This window comes from Schistocerca piceifrons, chromosome 3 (assembly GCF_021461385.2).
Source record: "Schistocerca piceifrons isolate TAMUIC-IGC-003096 chromosome 3, iqSchPice1.1, whole genome shotgun sequence".
Taxonomy (NCBI): Eukaryota; Metazoa; Arthropoda; class Insecta; order Orthoptera; family Acrididae; genus Schistocerca; species Schistocerca piceifrons.
In genome coordinates this window covers 820,924,172-820,945,398 of record NC_060140.1, presented here as the reverse complement: position 1 = coordinate 820,945,398, position 21,227 = coordinate 820,924,172, and the positions used below count along the sequence as shown (strand labels likewise).

Here is a 21,227-nt window from a genome sequence, read left to right as displayed (position 1 = left end):
CCTTATGACATAAAAAACACGTACCATCTGAACATTCTTTGAAGCCAAAGTTTGTTGTCACGAAAAACCTTTGTGATTATTCAATATTCACTTTTTAGTAGAGGACATTGTTCGGCATAACACCGAAAACGCCAGCAGTAAACAAATCTTATATGGAAGTTGATCAAATAGGCTGTAGTCAATGAGTCACGCTTCAAGGCTGAATGTCACTATCGCTATCGCTATCGTAAAATGGGTGAACAGATGCAGTGGGGTGAATAGAAAGTGAACTTCGAAAAAAGCTCTATGATGTTATGTCAGAAGACTAACAGAAATAAAATTCAAAGAATTGTTGTCCTATTTTGGTAGTCAATCAGTCTAAAAGGGAAATTATGAGTTTCAAGTTTGTTGACACTGTCAATGTTTTGTCTACCGCATGACAGACATCGGATGTAATGCTGAATCTGCTAGTTTTTAATTTTTTGTAGTTTCCAATTTAAGTTGTGTTGTTTTAATATGAATACGTGATAAAAAAAGCACTCCGTCATCAGGCCACAAGTGGCCCATCGGGACCATCCGACCGCCGTGTCATCGTCAGCTGAGGATGCGGATAGGAGGGGCGTGTGGTCAGCACACCGCTCTCCCGGTCGTTACGATGGTTTTCTTTGACCGGAGCCGCTACTATTCGGCCGAGTAGCTCCTCATTTAGCATCCCCAAAAATGGCAACAGCACATGGCGGCCCGGATGGTGACCCATCCAAGTGCCGGCCACGCCCGACAGCGCTTAACCTTCGGTGATCTAACGGGAACCGGTGTATCCACTGCGGCAAGGCCGTTGCCACAGTACGTGATAAGCAAATTTGCAATTCCGTTCCATTAAGGGACATTGTATGTCCTATGCCGCCAATGTTCAATAATCGAATTTTGTGACCCATTATCTTGGAAACTTTTTAAGATACCAAATTACAATTTTCCATAATTATTGAACGCACCTTTCGAGATAAACTGAACTAGAATTATTACTAAAATTGTATTGTGGGGCATGTTATCTTTTTTCCAGACACTCAGTTTTCTGACAGAATTTTATAAATAAATGAAAATAAAAACAGAAAAACTCAGCATATTTTAATTATTCTAATTCCATATGTGTTGAATCTCACACTTGGCATGCTGTGAAAAGTTCGTGTCTTTTTTAGAAAACGGATCATTTATTGCAAAAAATATAGTTCAGAGATATTGAGGTTTAAAACTTTATTATTACAAATTCTTATATAGATTTAAATTTCTGCTTCTATTAGGCACTAGAATTGCCCTGCTCCTTAGTCTGTGTCTCCTTCAGTGTCACAACAGCCCAGTGCTTGCCTCCTCCTTTTCTTTCTTACTTATTTTGTCATTTGCTGAGCAGCTAACTCTGCTTCACGTACACAAAGCTCATTCAGTTCACGCAGTTCTGTCTAAGTCTTACCCCTAACTTCTACAGAACCTTAAGTCTTTCATAGTTCCCACGATTGACGTTATTACAGCACTAGACACATTTTTAGGCACACGACACCACACAACGTTATTGAAGGACACATTCAGATTCTGGATTTTCCAATGTAAACACTTCTTTAGTAGCTCAGGATTTGCCAAATCTGTGTAAATAGGTTTGATTACCTCCATAACTGCCAAAGGAAGATAATGTTTATGTGTAAATTGACGCAGGGTGCCAGAAAATTAAGCTTGCATATACTTTCACCAATTGTTTGGTGGAGGTGGACACAAAGCATGACATGGCTTTTCATTGGTTGATATTCGGTGAAAGAAAAATGCTCCACACAGCTAAATGCTCCTCACAGCTCTTTCCGTCTTCTCTAAACTGTCTCAGTTATCTCTAGCGGCCTTATCATATTCCTGTAATTCATCAGTTACTTTGTCCGTTAGTCTTCCAGCACGCTTTATTGTCTTGACATGAGACAGTTTTGTGTTACCCAACTTGATTTTTAGGTTACACGGAAGTATTCCGATCCTTTTATTGACATGTCCTACACACTCAAGTTTTTGTATAGGAACATCATATGGCTTACTGTTTTCAACTGCAAAGCCTTGCTGTCTCCATCACCTAAGTAATTCACATATATATGACACCTCCCTCTTTCTGTGAACATTGAGAAACGTTAAATGCTCCTTTTACCTCCATTCCTCCACTTGTGCCATCATAATGTTTTTTTACACTGCTGCTTCTGAAGTAATCTGTTCTTCTGGTTCACTGTACAACCTTGGCAGTACTTACTGAGAACTTCAAAATCCAACGCTTTTCCAATGTCAATACTTATTGCAGATGTAAAACCATTTTTAGAACCAAACCCACGCTTTTGCCAGGTTCCATTCACAGCAGTGCTGATTTCTGTGTCACCCTTATTTTGTTCAACAGCTTCTGATGTAGCAGCAACCATTGAATCTTCATCCACAGCATTTACAGAGTCCCCACTTGCTGTTACATATTAAGTATACCTAGAAACTGGGTGGTTTTGGCAAATACAACACAGTAAAGAGAACATTACGAGCCCTTGCACCTTTACCAGTGACCAGTGCATCTAAGGCCAGAGAACAGTCTCATTAATTTCATATAATTCATTCCCTGAACACTTTGATGAAGTATGAAATGATTTTTCGTGTTTGCGCTTCTGACATTAAATGATTAATTTAGACATAACACCTACTCTAGCTTCAATATCCTCATAACGTTTAACCTCACTACTACAAAGAAAGCAAGAGACAGTTTCAAAAAGAACTTGTTCAAGGATTTGCAGATCAATAATGACTTTGTCCATAATATCATTACTTTTACCACTGTCACCGGTTTCTAAAGTTACTTTCCTTTTCAATGAACTAGGGGGCGTGGTCACTTCAGAAACATTATCGTGGTTTCCTTCACTGCTAGCACAAATTTGCGTTTCTTGAAGTTACTTTTATGCTAAGTCATTTTATTTACTTATAAAAATCAATAGAAGTTGACTTACTACAAAAATAGACGATAATCACACTACTTTCAACGAAGACTAGTATCACAAATAAAGGGCAGATTTGTTTATTCGTAATATCAACTTCTGAGACTTAGCAGTAGGCACAAAACAAAGCAATTCTTACTTCTATACTGTGTGAAATTTGACAGTTACACGTCAACGTTCGAAATATTATTTGAAGGTCTCACAATTGGCCGATTTTACTGTATTACATACAAAAATATTCAGGAAACTCCAAAGAACATTATGGAGTAGAAAAAAGAAAATGTCAAATTTCAAGGAATTTCACGTACAGTGTCCCCTTAACTACATCAGTTTTTATGTATACTTGGTTCAAATGGCTCTGAGCACTATGGCACCTAACTGCTGAGGTCATCAGTCCCCTAGACTTAGAACTACTTAAACCTAACTAACCTAAGGACATTACACACACCCATGCCCGAGGCAGGATTCGAACCTGCGACCGTAGCAGTCACGTGGTTCCGGACTGAAGCGCCTAGAACCGCAGGGCCACCGCGGCCGGATTTATGTATACGTTAATCTGACTTTGTGTTCCGGCTAATGAACGATTGCGGCTTGTATTTTCGGAATTTGTGTGGTAAATACACCGGTCAAAAGTCTGAACAAGCATCTTTTGGAGTGCAGACGTGCAGGAAGGCAGTCAGTGAGGTTCTGGACTGCATCAACAGGGATACAGAGCCCTGCCGATTCCAGTGCCGTGGCTGGTGCACTACGATTCCTGCTCGAGGTCGTTCAACATAGCCTCGATTGATTTTTAATTCTGGTAGTTTCGTGGCCAGTGGAGAACGGTAATCTCATCCTGGTGCTCTTCGAGCCACGCACATACCCTGCTAGCTGTGTGACATCGTGTTGCTGGTAGACGCCATCATGACGAAGAAAACACATATGAGGGTTACGTAGTCTCCAATGATAGCTGGGCACATACGTTGATCTAGTGCGAGCTCCAGAACAACAAGGGCACTGAGGGAATGCCACGAAAACATTTGCCACACCGTAACACTCCCCCTCCGACCTGGACGCTACCGACGACTGTTGCAGGGCCGTACGTGCCAACGGCCATCTATCGCCAACGGTAGATGTCCAGTTGCGGTATTGTCGTGCAAATTACAGCCTTCCTCGCCGATGATCGGCAGTCAGAGTAGGTGCATCAGACAGGCGCCTGCCGTTGAGGACTATACACAGCAGCGTTCGCTGAACTGTCTTTGAGCAGACACTGCTAGTAGCTTCTTCAATTATCTGAGCGGTCATTTTCTCAACAGTTTCACGCCTGTTCACCTGTGCACATCTTCATAGCCGTCGTTCACCCCTGTTATCTGTGGCCCGTGGTGCACCACAATTGCCTCGGCGCCAGTTTTCCATAGCGTCATTTTGCCATGCATGGTATGCTTTAACTGTGACGGCAGGCGAACTGTCTACTGCGTTAGCCGTTTCTGAAATGATTCTATCATTGGCCTGAAAGTCAAAAATTGTGCCCTTTTGGACGTCGCCCCATTTCGACATGAGGACAATGGCTGCACGTTTTCCGTGTCCCCTCCACATGGACTATACACCCCTCCACTGCTACTGCTTCGACATACCGCCTATGACTAGCTATTACATGTTGAAATCGAAAACAGACGTTGGGCACAATGTGACTGGACTAAATGGTTCAAATGACTCTATGCACTATGGGACTTAACTTCTAAGGTCATCAGTCCCCTAGAACTTAGAACTACTTAAACCTAACTAACCTAAGGACATCACACACATCCACGCCTGATGAGGATTCGAACCTGCGACCATAGCGATAGCGCGGTTCCAGACGGTAGCGCCTAGAACCGCTCGGCCACCCTGGCCGGCTGTGACTGGACTGTGCACAAACATTAATCGCCTGTGTTTCTTAAGAGGAAGAGTAGGAATTTGTTTAAAATGTATCGAATAAGTAAGCAGTCAATTACATTGAATGTATGTAGTATTTAATATTTCGAGGGCAAACCTTATAATGATAGTTTCTCAAAGAACAAGAATGATTTAAGCACTTTTATTTTAACAGTTGAGAAGTCGCTTTTTAGTCAAAGAGATGTTGGTCAAAAGCTCTTGCTATTTCTGGGGCTAAGACGTGTTGATTCGAAGACATATTTTTTAAGCATGATGTCAGTGACTTAATGTGTTACAAACATACCAAGCTCATTCATTTAATATTTCAATAACTTTATTAGAGATATTATAACTTTTATTTGGAATAAAAAACAAAAAAACCACAATTCATGCAATGTATTTAGTTTTTGTATTGAATTTCTTTTCGTAGAAACATATAAATGTTTTGACACTACCATATACATCTCGCTAAAGTCCAATAATTGGAGAAAATAAAAAGTTAACACATCCATATTCATGCTTAAAAACAATAATAAATTTAAAGTAATGTCCAAGACGTAATATTAACCAGCGTTATATCATTGCATTCGTCTTTTCAGGAGCTTCCAAATGCCGTTGAGAAAAGTGGACCATTCAATTTAAGGTAACCATATTTGCCTCAGTATCTCGGGTACAGCAGTTAAGAACATGCAACACGCGACAAAATGAAGAGCCTCTCTCCTTATTATAATTTGTGTATAACCTCGTTTAGACAGCTTGAACCTGTGGCGTTCGCTGGCTTATTCAGTGGTTCGGTATTTAACTAATTTGTAAATGGAAATGATAATCTTATTTTATTACATTGAGTAAATACTAAATAATTTTTCTCCCGGCTAAAGATTTGATCAAGTTGCTAAAGAACTCCCAGTTAACTTCGTGTTAAAGTGTTGTCTGTAAGTTGTGTAAGTGTCACTAAATCACAGTTCATACAACAGATTCTATACAACTATGGATTATGATGGAAACAATTATCTTCAGCAAAATGATCATTACAACCACAGAATATCAGCCGCTCACAACACCGACGTATGTTACCTGAAAGAATATTCTTCGCACCGCGTGCGTAATTAATTTCGGCTCCATACATCAGCTAGAAAAGTTCGTTATAACTATCGTGCTATGAGCAATGTTTTTAAAGAACCAATATGATTCGAATTATTTTCATTAAAATGAGTTCGGGACCACAGGTGCACATTTATTTTTACACATTTGTATTACGTTCAGCATTTATGTCTGCAGAGTTGCGTAATTTGAATTTGCCGCTGTGATAATTGTTAAGATGGCGGCAGACAATTGATAGAGACTTTCTATTGTTAGAGCAAATAAGTAAATATTTAAAATGTTTATTAAACGCTATGAACTATACTTTCATATTGTGCAGTATTTAGACCTCATCAAGCAAACATTTGATTTGTTTCTAAGGAAAACACAGACAAAAACGCGATACAAATCGCTATCATCAATGGCTGCGCTCGTTGCAGCGGAAAGAAATAATTAACACAGATAATGCTTACTGGGAGAGGAATTAAAGTTACAAATAATTATTCACTCATTTTTATAATAATAATGAACTCTATTTTCGAGTAATAATTAACAAATAATTACAATTTCTTAACAGACCTCAGTTTGCTATGCATTCGCAACTTACAAATGCCAACCAACAAAAGGTAAAAACAAAGGAAGACAAACGTAGATCATAAAATGAATTTACAATTATCATTGTCTTTGTATGATACACATCGATATGTCTAATTACATCATAGTATATTATATAAATAACTAATATTTATAAGTTTTCACTGTCTTTTCATACGTCGAATACATAATGTTTATAACTGTTAGGGGCATAATTTCCTCTCGTCGCTCTGTAGCCAAAAATTTATCACATGGATGTTACAAACCGTTCACAAAATAGAAAGTTACGCATGTGGCGTTCCCTAATAGTTGACACCAATAATCAATCAAATTCCAAGCCGCCACACTATTATGCCACAAATCTATTTTCTACGGATTTTCTCAACTACCAATTTTGAATTACAGAGTCCATTCCAGGAATTCGGTCCCAGTGTTCATTTGTGCTAGACCAATCTTCCACGTAGCAAACAATAAGTCAAACATGTCTTCATATAATTCGATTTATTAAATAAACACAGCTGACAAACAGAATCACAACATCAACAGCAGTCGACCAAGTTTTCAAGTGATGCCAACCTAACTTTGCTGGGCAGTCACAAAAACACACATGTTGTCGGTGACACGACCTGCCTCAATGTTAATTCAAGCTGAACTGCCTGTTGGTGTCTCTCAAAAATCTATGTATGCACATGCCTCTCACCACCTGTTTAAGGGATGCAGTATCAGAAAAACGGAGTATAAATATGTACTTTTATATTAGATCATTGCCTGGGTATTCAATTTGCAAATTTTCTGTTAGAAACGAAAACAAAAACGAACTGTGTTTGTAGTGAATTACAGAAAAAATTTCTTTTTCATATATTCATGAAAACAGCTTTGAAATTCTTAAACAGTCGTACAAATAAATATACACAATGTACAAATGTGTTAGTACAATACCTTCGACAGTTTATGTGCGCTGGGCTCAGCTGCTTCGCGTGCCTACAGCCTGATGTAAAAATCGCTGTCAACACCTATCCACAACTCTATAGATTGTTACTGTTTTCGTCCACAGCCGTTTACGCTTTGCAGTTGAAAGCTGTCAAAAGAGCTGCCAGTTGTCAGGGATTTCCTTAAGTTGACTCGACGGTAGCAGTGTCTTAGTAATAAAAAATGAGTGCACTCAAACTTCATGCATGATGCGGTATTTACGCTTTGCAGTTGAAAACTGTCAAAAGAGCTGCCAGTTGTCAGGGGTTTCCTTAAGTTGACTCGACGGTAGCAGTGTCTTAGTAATAAAAAATGAGTGCACTCAAACTTCATGCATGATGCGGTATTTTTCATGCATCTCAGTGTTTATGGCGTCATATCTGTTGAACTATGTGTCGTACAGTGATACATTTGTGTAAGTACATTCAGCGGGGTATTTGAATATCGTCTGCGAAGTATATCACGAGTAAATTTAGCAGTAAAGAAGTAATAATCTTGCGTGATGAAGTTTTCACGCATCTCATGAAGTATTATAGGCAGACGGTTCTTACTCCCATAGTGTTTTTTGCCTGATAATAAGAGATATTGAGACGTTGCGCCTTATATCGCTCCTGTCTATAGCCTTGTGTATCGGGTGAATGACTAATGCGTGCACGGTGACAGACGGCCTGAAGCGGGTTCAACCGAGCACCTAGTTCTGAGTTTCATCTGCTAGAGGACAGTAGCGGACAGGACTAAACAGAAAGAACTATAATGTTGTTAAGATTTATGACCACCAGAGGCTTTTTTTTTGTTTATTTGTGTTTGTATAGTTTTGTATATGGTTTTAGTTGTGTGAATGATGCGTGAATGTGGTCTAGAGTAAATATGCAGATCATTGTTCTACAGATGAACGTTGTACGAGGGATATTTTGTATCATAATATGTTTAGTAAGTTTCTGGTAAAAGGAAAGTTAATTCGAATGCAAATGTAATTAGTTAATAGCATAAAGTATAAGCAAAATATCATAATGTTAAATATTTATGTCGGGAAAAAATACAGTTGGAAAGTGTGTTATTTGTTGACTGGTTAGTCATGAAAAGCGCCGAATAACGCGGGAGAATAATGTTTTTCTGTTGGCCTTAAAGAAAATTGACCAATCGGAACGAAGTATTCATCGCGCGTCTTATCTCTTGGAGATGTAGAATGCTTACAGCAGTCTAAGGGAGTCAGAACCCAGCCTTTCAATGGTACGGTCGTTTGTAGTGTGAGCTCCGAAGGAAGTTATAATTCGCCGATTTTAGTTGTGCTACATATTTCAAAAGTGTTTTAAAGCGAAGGCATATTTATTACGGATTTGTTAAGTAATTTTGTGTATGAGAAAAGACAGTAATTCCGCGTGGCATATTGAGCAGATCGGTGACTAAAAACCTGGGTGCATTACACAACCATAAACTTAATGGTATGGCGAGCATATTCGTTTAAGAACAATCCTTGCTTAGTAGCTATTCAGATTTCGGGAAATATGCTGCCATAAACTTGCTAACGTGAATGAAAGGGTTTGTGTATGACTGTATTAAGGTTAGCACAGGCTTCGCAGTGAACGTGTACATTATCAAGGTACAGAAGAATATACCGTTGTCAGTATTTTCACCTTTCATTCAAAATTAAGAACTTTTCACGATTCTTGCAATAATTACTTGCCTGGTGCGAGTTCCAGTACGGTAGGTTTCTGCTCGACTTTCCTACCGGCGATCTGCTGCAACGAGTTCACAGGTAGATGCAGGCAATGGACGAAAGGAATCGCGCTGCCGAAATATGTGTACCACGTTTGGTTGACATCGGTCCAGTTGTTTAGCAGCAGATGTGGAACATACACACATACGTAACCCATTTTTATAATGTGTATGGGATAAACTACATGATGGCCAGCACTATCTTAATTTATTCTATTTTTTGCAGAAAAGAGTTTGTCCTTCGTACATTAATTAATCGTAAAGCATTTTTAATATGGTAGCTACAATAATTGTGTAATCGATTCCACCCTCAAATCGTTTTGCCATCTTATCGAAATAAGATAAACGTAACTTTTACGAAACTTGAAATAGCTGTAAAATGACGTGGAAAATGTCCCATCTTAAATTAAATTCTGTGCTGATTCCAAAACTGGTCTTAGATTTTGTGAGTTTGAAATATTTCCAAAGTTTTGGATATTTTAACGTTATGATTCACATTTTATTAATGTTAACTCACTTGACTAGCTTGGCTTGCAGTTGTACGTGTAAACCATAATATTTGGTTCTCTAGTATTCGATGAATGAATATTGCTTTTGAAAATCGCCATTTAAATGAATTTCACTATTGCATCATGAATGATCTCGATGATACATGAGACAATTTTGGAACTGGGCACAGAAAAAGGTCCGCATTGAAACCTATTATGCTCTTATGACCTTTAGCTGTTATAGAGCCTCAGTGTATGGCAGCAAAAATGGGTTGGTAAAATTAACTGATTTCAACATTCGACTTATCGACTTTTTACATGAATCCTGATATTTGATTTAAGAAGAACTCTATGGTCTCCAAGGAATCAACAATGTTGGCTGCTGTTACAAAAATGACTTACGTATAGAAAAATGGTAACTAAGTAACATAATCTTATGCTAGGTCAAAGTGTCTGTTGCACCTCATTGTGATCGGTTTCGCTCCAACAATCGATAGCCGACAATGAAACTGTATCTCACGTCTGACGCGACTTATTGTATGTGTGGTCCCGAACTGCACGGACCAAACTTTGGAAGTCGTTCGAGGTATTTCCTGAGTATTTAAGCATAATCTCATGTGGCCCGTTGCGAAATAATAATGTAATTACAGTTTTATCGTTATTTTTTTTGCCCAGTTATCTTTGTCTCTATGAAAATGGAAATATCTTCAAAAGAGAGGAAAAGTATGTAAACTGCAAAAGCCAGAACGTCTAGCACAAGATGTAGAGTAATGCAACAATCGCGAGACAGATATAAAACATTCAATGAACGCACACACGAAGCGTATATCGGCCAACTTTTCAACCGTGAACCTATTCTTACCGATGAAGATCACTGTCAAAATACAACGAACAGTAGGGGAAAGTAGAATCCAAGGTAGAAACGAGCAGTACCGAATGTAACATTGGGAGCGAAGAGTAAAGAAGGCATAAGTGTTGTCAAACAGCAAGTACCATGCTGAATGGAGCAAGTTGTTGCTTAACAAGACACTGCGCGTATCAGTAAGTCCATCTTTATGCAGGATTGTTTCGGGACCTCTGTTGTTCAGTACAAAGTCTCAAATCCGAAACACCTTCAGCCTCCTATATTTACGACTATTATCTTACTTTCGCTACCAGTTTCGGCGTTACACTAGATCATCTTCAGTCCCCCTGACCGACATGAAGGATGAACCCCTGCTCTTGTACAGACAATCGAAATAACGGCCAGCATACAGTCAGTGGTTCCGTAGACTTCTTTTTAATAACACCATCACTTCGTTCATCAGTTGCAGACTCCAGGGTGCAAAATAAAAATAAAATAAAATAATAACTGGAAACATAGACGCCTGAGGGTGCTTTTGATTTGACGTTTAACAGCGCGTACTGTGGATTTTTGCACTGCTGTGCAGTTATTTTGAGTGTAATACAGATACAAAGATAAATGTGGTAAGATCACAGATGGAAATACAACTCTGTAAAGAGTCACTTGATGCCACTGGTTCCTTATACCAAAATTCCCGGTAAACATTCTTGAAAAACCTCCAAAATTTTGTTTGTGGTGTTCGAGATCACCCTACATAATGAAAAAAATAATTGCTCTTTTTCTCCCAGCTCTCTTAACTATTTCTATATTTTTGCACTTAAATATAGTGGAAAATACCCTAAACCAAACCACAAGTCGGAAAAATAGTTACCAAAATCCGCACATTTTGTAAAAATAATCCAAATAGTACCAAACACTATTAGAAAGAGGTGTTAAGTCAGAGAAAACATTATCTACTTTCAAAGCATAGAAAACATAATTTACTTTCAATAAATGTGTAATATAACATCATCCTGAAGGTTATAGAATTTCTCGGTGTTTTCTTGTTGTTGAACCCAATAGCCTTACTATAGGATTTTACTGCAAGCTTTCTTTCAGACTGTGTGATGTTGTATCGTTTAAGAATCAAAACTAACCCACTTTTTCCCGGGAATGTCGTCTCTCAAGGGATGGTTCAAATGGCTCTGAGCACTATGGGACTGAAGTACTGAGGTCATCAGTCCCTTAGAACTTAGAACTACTTAAACCTAACTAACCTAAGGACATCACACACATCCATGCCCGAGGCAGGATTCAAACCTGCGACCGTAGCGGTCGCGCGGTTCCAGACTGTAGTGCCTAGAACCGCTCGGCTATCAAGGGATGTTCAATATTACTTGTCTCTGCCAATTGCATGGCCATTCTCGATTCTTCGCTGATTATTACGAATAAATCCACAGAAAGAAGCTTCCATAGGAAGACAAGAGTAAACCAGTAAATTGTATGTCTATCTGTTTTTGTTTTTGCTGCCTCATTGGGTGTACGATATTTCATCTTCTACAGTCTCATAGGTTTTGTTTGTGGAACATAAAACGATTTACTGGCTTCTTTCCAACTCACCTTCTACCTTTGAACTGCATCAATACCTTTAGTCATTTTTTTGGGTTACACTTTTAATGGTCAAACTTCCCCTTTGCCGTCTCCTAATCTGCAAGAGAATACTAAGAGAGTGAGACCAAATCTGAAAAAGTAAGGTGTCCGGCTTAAACAACTGAAGTGGGCCCAATTCACGCGTCGACTGGTTATATTTTTTTGATCCAGTGAATTTTTAGCCAGACATCTAAATGAAACCTCAAGTCATGAACATTAACCATAAGCCTTGTTATTCATCAACACGTACCTACTAAACGCCTCGCCTTCAAATATGAAGGAGAATTAACGAAAACTGTAGCAGGATGTGCAAGGATGTGCAAGGCTAATAGACCAGGGGATTCGCTCTGAGGAGGGGGGCGGGGCGAGGAGGTAGGAGACCATTTTGGGCTACTTTCCTGTACACTCCGTACTTTCATAGAATTCTTAGACAGATGCAGCTACACGCATTTACTCGGATCAAGCGAAAACTGTGAGAATATATAAGTATGTCGATGGCCCCTAATATTTCACACTGAAGAGCCAAAGAAACTGGTACACCTGCCTAATATCGTGTAGGGCCGCCGTGAACACGCAGAAGTGCCGCAAAACGACGTGGCATGGTGCAAGTAGGCTGTTTAGGTTTTTATATTGGTAACGCCACGTAGCGCTCTGTATGAAAATCACTGGCTGTGCTGTGTGCAGTCTGTGGGTGGGTTGGCATTGTTGGAATTTCCTATTGTAGTGTTGGGCAGTTGGCTGGTAACAGCGCATAGCGTTGCGCAGTTGGAGGTGAGCCGCCAGCAGTGGTGAATGTGGGGAGAGAGGTGGCAGAATTTTGAGAGTGGATGATGTGGACGTGTGTCCATCACAGACAGTAAATTTGTAAGACTGGATGTCATGAACTGATTTTTATATATATATATATATATATATATATATATATATATATATATATATATATATAATGACTTTTGAACACTATTAAGGTAAATACATTGTTTGTTATTTATCAAAATCTTTCATGTGCTAACTATGCCTATCAGAATCTTTTATTTAGCTGGCAGTGGTGGCGCTCGCTGTATTGCAATAGTTCGAGTAACGAAGATTTTTGTGAGGTAAGTCATTCATGAAAGGTATAGGTTATTGTTAGTCAGGGCCATTCTTTTGTAGGGATTTTTGAAAGTCAGATTGCGTTGCGCTAAAAAATATTGTGTGTCAGTTTAAGCACAGTCATTTATAATTTTCTAAGGGGACGTTTCAATGGACTCAACTAATGTGTGAAGTAGACACCATGAATCCTGCAGGGCTGTCTATAAATCCATAAGACTACGAGGGGTTGGAGATCTCTTCTGAAGAGCACGTTGCAAGACATCCCAGATTTGCTCGATAATATTCATGCCTGGAGAGTTTGGTGGCCTGCGGGAGTGTTCAAACTCAGAAGAGTATTCCTGGAGCCACTCTGTAGTAATTACGGACGTGTGGAGTGTCACATTGTGCTGCTGGAATTGCCTAAGGCCGTCGGAATGCACAATGGACATGAATGCTTTTGTACGTGTCACCTGTCAGACTCGTATCTAGACGTACCAGGGGTCCCACATCACTCCAACTGCACACGGCCCACATCATTACAGAGCGTCCTGTTGATATGCAGGGACCATGGATTCATGAGGTTGTCTCTATACCCGTACACGTCCATCCCCTCGACACAACTTGTAGCGTGACTCGTCCTACCAGACAAAATGTTTCCAGTCATCAACATTCCAATGTCGGTGTTGCTGGGCCCAGGCGAGGTTTAAAGCTTTGTGTCGTGCAGTCATCAAGGGTACACGAGTGGGCTTTCGGCTCCGAAGGCCTATATCGATGATGTTTCGTTGAATGGTTGGCACGCTGACATTCGTTGAATTCACAGCACTGAAATCTGCAGAAATTTGCGGAAGGGTTGCATTTCTGTGTCGTTGAATGATTCTCCTCAGTCGTCGTCGGCCCCATTCTTGTAGGATCATTTTCCGCACTCAGCGATGTCAGAGGTTTCATGTTTTACCGGATTCCTGATATTCACGGTCACTCGTGAAATGGTCGTACCGATAAATCCTCACTTCATCGCTACCTCGGAGATGCTGTGTCCTATCGCTCGCGCACCGGCTATAACATCACGTTCAAACTCACTTAAGCCTTGATAACCTGCCATTGTAGCAGCAATAACCGATCTAACAACTATGCCAGACACTTGTTGTCTTACGTAGGTGTTGCCGATGGCAGCGCCGTATTCTGCTTCTTTACATATCTCTGTATTGGAGTGGGCATCCCTATACCAGTTTCTTTAGCACTTCAGTGTAGTATCTGCGTTAACCTACGGGAAAAAGTCGTATTTCCATGCAATAGGAAAAAGTAAGACACTGTCTTTCAGTATGTCTCATTACGTGAAGTAATACCTATTTTGTACTTGCAAATCTCGGCCTATATTTTTCAGTACTCTACGGATATAGTTGTTTGATTATAGTGAAATTTATGTACGAGCTCTTTCGTATACCTGGCGGCGTATAGCTTGAAAATAATTTCACTGCACGCAGCACAATATCGCGTGCATGTTCCCAGTTGTAAGTTACTGCGGAAGGATCAATTTACCTCTCGTTCCGCGATTAATAACCCACTACAGGAAAGCAGTTAATAATAAAGGCCACTGACCGAATCTCGTTAGATCGTGCCTAATGTTACATAATGCATTACGCTGCCCCTTATCTTGTTTCAGCACGCTCATAATAAACGATGTTCACTCCTGAATTGCATGTCAGACCTGAAAGGCAGCTTATCGTTTTTCATTTCTTTCTACGGGGTAAGCATTTTGGGCTGCGGTTTGCAGAGTGTAATAATTCCCAACGTCTCGTATTTATAAACTTATTCGAGATTATATCCTGTTTGTGTTGTGTATTTCAGGCTGCTATGCACTATATTATACGAACATTCAAGCAAACTGAATTAAACAGTAGAAACGTTATCGAAGATTCTTGTAGCATAGTTAAACACACCTGGAATAGACGATATTCCCTTAGAATTAGTAATATTATGAGACAGGTGAAGTACCCTCAGACTTTACGAAGAATGTAACAATTCCAGTTCCAGATTAAGTAAAGGTTGACAAGTGTGAATGTTACAAAACCTTCAGTTTAATCAACCATGGGTGCAGTACAATGATGCGAATTATTTACAAAAGGGTGTAAAGTATGGTAGAAGCGGATATCTGGTAAGATAAGATTGGCTTCCGGAGGAACGAAGGAACACGCGAAGAAAAACGGAAATACATTCACAGAAAGCTTTCGACAAAGTTGACTGAAATATTTTCCCTGAAATTTTGAAGGGAGTACCTAGTTGGTGCAAGATTTTCTACAACTTCTTCAAAACCAGTGAACAGTTCTAAGAGTCGAAAGACAAGAAACAGGAAAGTTGGACACTATGAACCGGCAGTATACCCGTGGACTGTTCGAGCAACAAATACTCCGGCAGTTTGAAGAATCACAACAGAAAAGTAGTTTAAAATGGAGTCAGACAGGATTGAGCCTATCCCGAATGTTAGTTAGTGTGAGCACTGAGCAAGCAGCAAAGAAAACCAAGGAGACATTAGGGTGGGAATTAAAGATGAGGCAGAAAAAGTAAAAAAATTGAGGATTGCCGATAACGTTATAATTCTGATAGAAACGGCGAAGAACTTGGGTCATCATTTGAACGTAACGAAAAGTGTCTTGAAAATATGTTTTAGGATGAATATAAAGAAAGTAAACCTGGCTAATGGAGTATTTCCGAATTGAAACTGGAGATTCTCAGCACATTACATTACGAAACAAGATTACAAGTTGTAGGTAAGTTTCGCTTTGCGGGCAGCAAAATAACTGACAGTGAGGTAGTAGTGATTCAAAATAGTCTGGTTACAGAATGAAGTTTCTAAAGTAGGGAAATTTGTCAAGGTTGAAGATGAATTTAAGGGTTAGAAAGCCATTTTGAAGGTATTTTTTTGAGGTATTTGTCAAGGGTGTTTCCCAGTACGAACAAGATATATGGACGATAACATCTCGTACAAGATGGGAATAGGAGCGTTTCAAATTTGATGCAGTAGGAGAATGCTGAGGATTAGGCAGGCCACATTGGTCTACATCTATATACACTCTACGAAAACGACCGCATGATGCATTGTGGAGGGTGTCTTGTATTACTACTGGTCGTTCACTTTCTTGTTCCACTCGCAATTGGAGCGAACCTTAATTTCTCTTATCTAATCGTCGTGGTCTTTAGGTGCAATATACAACGGCAGCAGTAGACTCGTACTGCAGTCAGCTTCAGATGCCTGTTTTCGAAATTTTCTCAATACTGTTTCGCTTTCGCGAAGATAAAATCGTCTTCCCACCAGGGATTCCTGTTTGAGTTCACGAAGCATATATGTAAACTCAGGTGTTGGTCGAACCTGCTTCTAACAAATCTAGCAGCACTCTTCTGAATAGTTTGTGACGTATTCCTTTGATCCGGCCTCGTGGGGATCCCTAACACTCAAGTAGTACTCAAGAATGGTTCACACCAGTGTCGGTACGCGGTAGCAACTGCACTTTTCCAAAATGCTCTCAATGAACCGAAGTCTACCATTCGCTTTTCCTACTACTGCCCTCGTGTGCTCGTTCCGTTTCACATCGCTTTTCAGTGTTACGCCAAGACGTGCAATCGTTGCTGCTGTGCCATGTAACACACCATTAACACTGTATTAGAACATTGTGCCATTGTTTTTCCTGCTCATCTGCATTAAACTAAATTTTTCTACATTCAGAGCAAGCTACCATTCACCACACTAAATACAAATTTTGTTCTTGCAGACATAAATGACACAATGCTACCTTATAGAATTGCTGCTTAGCCCTGCCTTCAGATCACTACGTAGTAGGCCTATCACATTTCGCTGGAGCACTTCTTACTATATTCTTTTCTCAGGTGACCTATACCCGTCAAGGACAACGTACTGTGTCTTTTTTACAAAAGATGTCTTCGACCCACTCATATATCTGGAAACCTATTACGTGCACTTGGACTTCGTTACCAGTCTGCATTGGGCCATCGTGTCAAACTGCTCCCAGTTTCCGGAAATATAGGAGTACTGAATCTGCGTGCTGCCCTTCACCTATTGTTCCCAGTATATCATGTAAGATAAGGGAAAACTGACTTACGCATGGACGATTTGTGGACAGAAATATTTTTGTCTCTAGAAAATTTATTTTATTCAAATTGAGAACATGTTCGAGAATTCTGCAGCAAACAGTTATTAAGGATAATGGTCCGTAATTTTGTCCCACCGTGCTTTTACCTTTTCTCCAATCGCTTAGGACTTTCCGCTGGACTGCAGGATCGCGATAAACGCAAGATAAGTTAGGGGCCAAAGCTGTAGAGTACTCCGTGTCAAAACCGAATTGGGATTCCACTCGGAAGATGGTGACTTATTTGTTTTGAACTATTTCGTTTGCTTCTGAATGCCAGTGATTCTGGCCAATGATCGAACGACGATATGTTTGTACGATCCAACTGCTTAAAGGCGATATTTGAAACTTCAGCTTTCCTTCTGCTGTCTTCAATTGCCATACCAGATAGGATGTATAGAAGCCGTTGACTCGCTAAGTGATTTCGCGCAGGACCAGAATTTCCTCGGGCTCTTGGCCTGATCTTTCGCTACCGTATGACAGCGTAAGTTGTTGCACGCTTCGCCTATCGTTCTTTACAGCCGTATCAGTTCCTACTAACTTTGCCTGGCGTCATTTGCGCGTTCATTTGTGAACCGAAAGTATTACAGTCTCTGTTTCCACACCATTTTCCAAATTTTGTTATTAAACCTGGATGGATATTTCCCTTGATCCATTCACTCAGCATATACTTCTCCAGAGCGTGATTTATAATCAGTTTCAACTGTGTCCATAATTCCTCTAAGTCCATTATATTGTAACTAAGTGATCGCCATTCATTGTCTAAGATGGATGCTAACTAGAGCTGTTGACAAAACGTCTATATACCGACATATCGATATTTTCTCGAAAGCATATCGGCATGTATCGGCTATATTCCTCCCCAAGACATATCAAGTGCCGATATTTTTATTTTATATTACATTTTTCGGAATTTTACGTAAATATTTGAAATTGTTCTTTTGAATTAGTAATGGAATATAATTTTACTATCACTGTGTGAAGAAGTCTTACTACTTTTTAGGCATTCATCACTTCCCGTCTTTCTCTATGACTGTGTCAAGCAAGTATAAGTGGCACAGAAGAAGTCCGATTGCTCTGGGAGGTGGCGTTGTGAATGGAATAACAAGATTTCCGATGAGAAGACATAGCATACCAGTTGTGTCAAGAAACAATTTTGAATGCAAATAGTGTACTGTTTCTTCACATAGGCATTCTTCAAAAATAGTTTCTAAAAATGATGAACAAAAATCTAAATTACAAGACTGGTCTTTGTCATGGGCCGAGACGTGTGAGGGGAAATGCTTACGCAATTGGCACTCGGCGCTACCAAAAGAAATTGGAACGTTTAGCTTCACCACGCAATTTTGACACTACAACGTCTAGGTCGCTGGCATTTGCAGAAACGAAAAAACAGCGAAGTCGACATGAAGTATTCAGGACAAATCCGATATGTGACGAAACCGAACAATGTACCTATCGGACACTTTTTATTGTGCCACGTACAATCAGTTACCATCGTTAGCAAAGTGGTTATTGCCAAACGTGAACGTGCATAGTTTTCCTTTCAATTCTTGCTCTCAGAGGGATAAGCAGGTTTCTAGATGTTGATGTACAGAATATCTAATAATAAATCAATACTTAAATGTAAAGCTCTAAAACCGGAAGTATATTTACGATGTACAGCCGATATTTTTATAGGTCAGTAAGTCGATATTTTATCCGTCGAATATCAGTATATCGATATTTTTCTCGATATGCCGAAGGACGATAATGATACTTTTATAAATATCGAAATATCGGATTCCCGATTGTTTTAAAAATGTGAACAGTTCTAATGCTAACTGCTTGTCAGCTGTTTCTAGTAAAAATACTCTCCTAGCTTTCTTGTTGGATTTATTAATTTTAGCAACCACTGTCGGTACAATGACATCATGACAACTAGTCTCTGTCTCTATTTTGAAATTGTCTATAAGTCGACATAAGTCTTAAAATATTTCCATTGCGTGTGGGCTTTCGAAATACCTGCTCAAAGTATTTTTCGGAAAAGTCTTGAAAACCAATTCACTACGCTGTCTGGCTGTACCACTTGCAATCAATCCATAGTCGTCCCAGACTCTACTCGATTAGTCAAAGTCGTGTCCAACTAATATAGCATGATGTAGGTGTTTACCAGCTGCTGCATTTAGACTTCCTTTGAATTAATGATTGAATGTCACCGCGGAATCGGCATGTAAAAACATCTGATATATACTTAAATTCACCTAGGCTGTCAGACAACTTCACAGATTCAATTTGGATCTCAAAAGCACAATATTTTTATCGACTGAAGTCAATAGTCCTCCCGACCCCCACATCTCATGGCGTCTAATTCGTATTTTCGATGTAAGTTCCACGGCCTGCTAAATACTTCGGTGCTTTCTGCTCGTTTGGTTTCAGCCAGCTCTCGGTTCCGAGAATAACTTCAGTGCGAAGACTTTGCTGGAGGGCAGTAAATACAGGAACTTAGCTGCGAGTACCTCGACAATTTACTGCCAACCTTTTGACGGTCAAATTGTCTTTCATTTATAAAAAAAATAGAAAGGGATGTTGAGAAATTGATATTCTCATCGGGTTCGATATTTCGGCGTGAATTTGTCTGCCATCTTCAGGAGAAGAGCTGCTGCTACTGAAAGACGCTGAAAACTGATGCCAAAGTTGTAAACTGTTGTCCTATATAAGCTTCCGTACTGAACACTGCGCATGCTCCACCCGTCACCGGTGCTGCCCCCCAAGACAGCGCATTTTGGTCCCGTCTGTAGTAGACTACGACGCCAACGCTGCATCGCAGTCAAAGACTTTACTCGAATACGCTGACCGACCGCACGAAAGAACTTTGCGCCTGTTTGCGGAATAATACGGAGCACCACGTCCTTCTAAGAGGAATATCCAGGTATACACAAAATTCCCTGTCGACGCGGTAAAGTTTACGTCAGCCGGTCAATTTGCGCAGTTAAGAACAATTGTGCGTGCCATACACTTCACACGGGGCTAGGGCAGCCTGAAAAATCGGCAGTAGCGGAGCATTGTTTGGACGAGGATCACGGGATTAAATCTGATGAGATACTGATAGCTGCCGGTGAGCCCACTTCTTAGGACAGGTCTCAATCAAAATTATGTTGGCAGGCAACAGGATTAACGGAAACAAAGAATTTCTTTCAGCAGGACTTGGAATCCCGTATTGTCCCCCACCGCAGCACAACGCTCTTTGCGCGGCCGGCTTGAATGTTTAATGAAAGTCTTTAACAGCGATACTGATAGCTGCCGGTGAGCCCACTTCTTAGGACAGGTCTCAATCAAAATTATGTTGGCAGGCAACAGGATTAACGGAAACAAAGAATTTCTTTCAGCAGGACTTGGAATCCCGTATTGTCCCCCACCGCAGCACAACGCTCTTTGCGCGGCCGGCTTGAATGTTTAATGAAAGTCTTCAACAGCGATACATCGTTGGCGCTAGTGTATGCCACGAGTGGCGCTACAGTGTTCCGTCTTGGGGGCATCACATGTGGTGGGCGACGCAAGTGCCGTGTATGGTATGGGTGCCCAAATAAGGCTACGGTTTCCGTACTGGAAACCAGTCTTCGGTGTTACTTAGCAGCAGCAGTGTCTCTCCTGTAGATGGCGGACAGATTCATCACAGAAATATGGAACCATTTGATTTTAGGATCTGGCAGAAAATCCGAAGACAATAACAATAATTATTATGCAGCTAAGACTTAAGCGGTCATATCGAGAAATTACTCAACCCAATTGGGGGAACAAAAATTATGGCAATACAACAATTGAATGGAGGGATACATTGATTGGACACTGTAAG

At 40.1% G+C, this 21,227-nt stretch overlaps 1 pseudogene; it reads right to left on the bottom strand.

Annotated features, from left to right (window-relative positions):
• Positions 1-700: 700 nt before the first annotated feature.
• Positions 701-819, bottom strand: LOC124791201 (annotated as a pseudogene).
• Positions 820-21,227: the final 20,408 nt, after the last annotated feature.